The following is a 6,221-nucleotide window of genomic DNA, read 5'->3' as shown; positions in this document are numbered from 1 at the left end:
GTAATCCACCCTCTGATGGTTATTTTTTCACCCCTTCTGGAATTACTTGACATTATGCCAATAGGAAGGTGAAACACAACAGAGAACACGACACACTGATACTCCCCAGGATGACTACTGTGTCCCTGACCCTTGAAAAAGTTAACTGCCACTCTCTAACTTTTTCTTAGTGAAAGAGTTTTGTTAACATTGAACTAAGAACAGAACTCATCCCACTGACAGATGCATTTGAATTCAAGGCTGAGGTTGGCTTTCTCCTTGGTGCAGTCTGTTCTTGTAATCTGGCATGAAAATTCTCATCTTGGGTTGGCGGGAGGGAAAACAAGCAGGAAGGAGGGCAAACCCTGGATGGGAAATGGCCAGGAGCCTGGTCTGAGGACGCATGAAGGCTGAGTTAGTCCACACTTCCCAGTCCAATGTCTCCAGATTCGGTTGACCAGCTGATAAGCTGGGTGTCACAGTGGGCCACCAGCCCAGGGCACCCATTCATATTTCTCTGCAAGAGGACAATCACCCCCAGGTGAAGTCAACCATGGCTCAGAATAGACCTGAGAGTGACCCTGCTTTCCTTGAATGAGGTTTTTGGGTCCCTTTTTTGCCTGATGGTATAAGGGACAATGGTGGAGGGTTAATACTTGGTTGATTTCACCAGTTGCTTTGATCTTCAGAATCATATCAACACTATTATTAACCCATTTATGCCAGAGGTTATATTTTTTTAATTTTTTTCATAACTTTTTGACAAGCTCCCAGTACACCAATATCTGTCGCAGTGACTAACTCTGTGTGCCACCTAATAACATGAACCCTCAGGAGGCAGACACACGTGAAAAATCAGACATTGAGCCATAGGGTATAAGTAACTCCCACATCACTACCATCTCAATAATGGAACATGAAGCATAGTTGGTCAATATATTCCTGGATTGGACAGGCACAATGGCTCATGCCTGCAATCCCAACACTTGGGGAGGCCAAGGTAAGTGGATTGCTCAGGAGTTCCAGATGAGCCTGAGCAAGTGTGAGACCCTGCCTCTACTAAAAATAGAAAAACTAGCCAGACATGGTGGTGGGCACCTATAGTCCCAGCTACTTGGGAGGCTGAGGCAGGAGGATCATTTATCCCCAAGAGTTTGAGATTTCCATGAGCTCTGATATCATGGCACTTTATCCAGGGTGACAGAGTGAGACTCTGTCTCAAAAAATACACACACACACACACACACACACACACGGGTGTGTCTCTGTGTGTGTATTTTCCTGGATTATATAATCTTAACTGCTTCCAAAGCTTTATCTAAGATTATTTTTTCACCCCTTCTGGAATTACTTCACATTACTCCATCAAATTATAATGAGAAATGTTGTACAACCTCATAAAAATATTTTAATATGGTAATGATAAAGGTGATGTGGAGGATATTTGCCATGTCCCCTAGTGTCTTCTGTGTGGATATCTCTTACATTTCAATGTGAAAAAATGAACAAATAAATAAATACATCACCTGAGCATCCTGCCAAAGTGGGCATCCTGATTTAGTAGATCAGGGTGGAGCCTAAGACTCAGCATTTACAACAAATTCTCAATGATATTGATATTGCTGGTCTGTGGAGCAAACTCTCTAGATGGCCTATGGTAGGAATTTACTCTCAGAAAATCTGAAACTGCTGAGCAAATGGTTTTATCATGTAATACCATGAATTGCATTGGGTTGGGTCATATGACATTACTGATTTTTTTTTTTTTATCATATTTGACATAACACTGGGCAAGTTCCCATGGTGTGGATGTAATATGGTAATAGTATAACAGTATAGTATACTAATTAGATTTTCTGTTTGAATTGATAGCTAGAGAGCTTGTTACCAAAAGTATGATCCACCCATACCAAAGTATATAGAACCATTTATGTGGTCCATAGTTTAAGCCAGGGGTCCTCAAACTTTTTAAACAGGGGGTCAGTTCACTGTCCCTCACACCTTGGGAGGGTCGGACTGCGGGCCCCAGGACAAGTCAGCTGCTAAGCAGGACAGGCAGCAGTGGCAAAACCACCCGGAAGGCCGGATAAATGTCCTAGGCGGACTGCATGTGGCCCACGGGCCGTAGTTTGAGGATGCCTGTTTTAAGCACTAACTTTCCTGCTTTTGTAACTGAGTATTACAAATCTGGAACATTTGTTCCAAGTATAATAGAAACCTAGATTGTTCAGCTTAAGAAAACAATATAACCTTACATACAAGGTGGGATAATTAAGCTCATAAACTCATTCGAGGAAAAGGGCTACCTATCTCATGCCGAATATCACTGCGGTCACCTTCCAGGTCCTACCCTTGGGAAGCTGTGCACTGATGCCAATGCCTAGTCCACCACTCAAAGCAAATTTGGAATTCTTACTCTGGAATGGCTGTCAGAGCTGTTTGTTGCATGCATATTCACGAATTTCTGTTTTAGACCTTTTCCTGCTGGTATGAGTGGATATATGTGGAGAGCAGGCTGAGATGGCAGGGCCCTCACAGCCTGGAGAACATTCAGAGAATGAGCCCCCAACTGGCTTCTCCTCTGTTCCCAAAATAGCCATATTCCTTTCTTCATGCTCCCTCTACCAGAAGTCACTTAGCCCTTTCTTTGTCTAGTTAACTATGCAGAGATCATTGAGATCTCTCCCTTCTTTCTCCTTGTCATACACTAACAAAGTCGAGTAGAAACCACCTAGTCACATAGTTCTTCCTTTGTTTTGTGAACTACTCAGAGATCCTCATGACTTCTCCCTTCTTACTTTTTGTCATATGTTAATGAAGTTGAGTAGAAACCATTAACAAGTTGATTTGTCTTTATTAAAGTCATTTACATTTTCCTATTGTACTGTAAGACCAAAACTGTCTTTTGTTTATGCTATTTCCCCATATTGTCTATGTTACTTTCCCCAGGACAATCCTGTACAGATAGTATAAAATAAAGCTGATTTTGTGCTTTGGTGCTGGCTGTAGCCATCAGCTCAGTCAGTCCTGATCCCATCCTTTGTTTCCATCTCTTCTCTTATGCTGTATTTTTCTCAGTCCCCATCAATTCCACTCTGGTTCGCTCCCCTTCCCCATGCTGGTTAGTGACAGATAAGACACTGCAGGCCTCAGCTTACCTGCTTAGTCTCTCAATTTTTATTTGCTTCTAGGATGACTTCATTTTTAGGCAAACTCTCTCTCTCCATCTAGATGGCTCTGAGAGCTCCAGACTTCCAGGCTATCATCTTAGCACCTCCAACAGAAAAAGAGTTCTCCTTCCAGGAATTAAATTTTATTAGATTTGCTTTGGCCAGAAGAATGGAAATCCCTGGCTTTGTTCAGCATCTTCTCTGAGATGCTTTTTTTCACAGGGATGTGATCTACCCCCACCCCATTGTAGTCAGCATCACCTTAGGACTTCTCTCGACAAATGATACGTGAGCAGGGGTGGTATGTGTCATTTCCACATGGGCATTTAAAGGCTCAAGTGTGCTCTGCCATGCTTCCTTGTCCTAATGTGATGTCCCAGGTAAGGTGATGGAGTAAAGTCAAAGACAGTCGACCGACAGGTGGGGTGAGCAGGAAATGAGCCTTTGTTGCTGTAAGCCACTAGTCACTGGGTTTGCTTGTTGCTAAAGTAATTCTTAGTCTAAACTGATGGTAAAGCAGGCAGAAACAACAGACATTCACAGTAGTCCACTCACCTAGTTCTCACACATACATCAATCCTTCTTTTCCCTTTTTTTTGGAAACTGAGTCTCTCTCTGTCAACCTGGGTAGAGTACCTGGTGACATCATAGCTCACAGCAACCTCAAACTTCTGGGCTTAAATGATCCTCTTGCTTCAACCTCCAGAGTAGTTGGGACTATAGGTACCCACAGCAATGCCTACCTAGTTTTTCTATTTTTGGTAGAGATGGGGTCTCATTCTTGCTCAGGCTGGTCTGGAACTCCTGAGCTCAAGCAATCTACTCTCCTTGGCCTTCCAGAGTCCTGGGATTACAAGTGTGAGACACCTCACCCTGCCCAATTCTTCTTTTCCAACTTAAGGATTTCAAAAAATGCCCTCATGAAATGTAATGCATGTATTAATTTTATCTTTGAGATCTACTCACTTCCTTTTCAAGGATGGAAATCATAAAATCCTATCCAATTACTATCTCTTGATCCAAGTTCAGTATCTTTAGGTGATCAGAATGTTTCTAGGTCAAGTCTAGGCTGGCTTCTACTTCAATAAGAACCTATAGTTTAGTGAAATATTGAAATATGTTTAAGCGTTGTATTTGACCCTCCCCAATAAACATAGCACAAAGTGGTAGAAATAAAAAAGAATAATTATAAATCAAAACAAAACACAACAAAATTCTGCTATTTTTTTTAATGGAGCCATAAGAAGACAGTAGAATGAGAAAGGTTTCACAGCAAATGCGCAGTGAGCTCCTTGATTAACCAACCTGGCTTCTCCAACATTTCTCTCGGGAAGATCTTCTTTGTTCATTGACCCACAGTGCTACATCTGAGAAGGCATCAGGTAGACCTGTCCCCTCTGGAGCTGCCCATGTTAGCTGGCATTGGGCTTCATGCAGGTCCCTAACAAAATTTTACAGCATAGCTTCAAGCAAGAATTCCAAAGTTACTCACCCCTTATCCTTACATTTCATCTTAGTCTTAGCTTTTTCCAATAAAGACCTTTCCCGGGAGGTGCTTGGGTTGGCTTTGATGTGTCTTTCTTTCCTGGTGTCCCCTCTGAGCCTCCCTATACTTCCTGTCTAACTGTTTTGCTCAGCCCAAGGAACCTACTTTTCTACCCTCCAAAATTATCTCAGTTGACATAAAATTCCAGCCACAGGCCAGAATGGGGACAAAATGAAACACAGCAAAAATACTTTTCCTTTCTTTTTGCTGTGCTTCATGTTTTCACCTAATCACATTTTAATAAATGTGGAAGCTTGTCTGCTTCTATGGGACCACGAGAATTATTCAACATGTCCTGAAATCCTGTTATTTTTCTACTCCGTTTCCAATCTCTCACTTAGTCATTATGTAGAATAATTTCTAAGGCAAAAGACATGAAAATTAACCAACCACTTTGCTGTGATAGCACAAGAATTTCCAACGGCCGGTCCAGGGAGAAAGTTCTCATTGCACACACGTTATTTCAGCTTAGCTGGTAACACAATTGAGGTTCTGTGATTTGCAAATCAAGTAGGTAACAGGAAAAATCCACTCTGGCCTATTTCAGGAAAGAAAAATTAGAAAAGGTCTAAATGAACTCACAGAAATGAAGAAAAAGTCAAATAAGCAGACTTTGGATAAGACTCAATCCAGAAATCTTTAGATATCAAATTAACGGGAAGCAATAATCTTTCATATCTGGGGTGCAGGACGTGGGACAGATTCATAAGCCAAAAATGTTCACCACAGCCCACCACCCTCATTTCTACTTTACCCTTCTTTATTCTGGGTGGCTTTTCAAGCTACAGAAAATCCCTGGGGCACAAGGTCTAGACCAATGTTTCTCAATCTTTTTTGTCTCATGGCACACTTGAACCTATAGCTAAACTGCCATGGCACACTTAAATTATGTTTATCAAAAGAAAAGAGTAAAATATATATTATAGAAAATATTAAGAGAGTAAGACATAAATATTATATATATGCACACACTGACTATGCTTTGAATGATGATCTTTAAAATTTTTTCGCAGCACACCTGAAGTTCTCTCGTGGCACACCAGCTGAAAATCCCTGGTCTTCAATTGTGGGAATCTCATCTAATGTGCACTATGGGAGGGTGGTCAGCAAGCTCCCAGGTGAAGGGCTCAACTACAACTTGGACTTTACCTTAGAATTGAAAATAATGTAATTTAAACATTTGTATCCTCATGTTAATTTGAAATAAAAAAATAAAAATAAAAAACTTCAGGAAAAAAAAGAAAGAAGATCACTAGTCTCCAATAAACAATGAGCAACATCTGGTATGTGCATCTAGTGAGGATGGCTACAGCTCTGTTCTTTGTTGAGATTAGATAACCTCATTGTCTTTCACTTTAATCTAAAGGGACTTGAGCAGGTATGTCATCCAAGTCCAGCTCAGTCCTTCTGTCACCCTCTTACCCTGCACTTTGGCTCTTTCCTCTCCCCGAAAGCCATCCTCCACCTGTTTCTCCTCTTTCAAATCCTCCACTACTAGTTCCACCTCCAAAGTGTCTTGGAGACTT

This window comes from Otolemur garnettii, unplaced genomic scaffold (assembly GCF_000181295.1).
Source record: "Otolemur garnettii isolate 467f Iridium unplaced genomic scaffold, OtoGar3 scaffold00061, whole genome shotgun sequence".
NCBI classification, from domain to species: domain Eukaryota; kingdom Metazoa; phylum Chordata; class Mammalia; order Primates; family Galagidae; genus Otolemur; species Otolemur garnettii.
Note: the sequence above shows the minus strand (reverse complement) of the source record.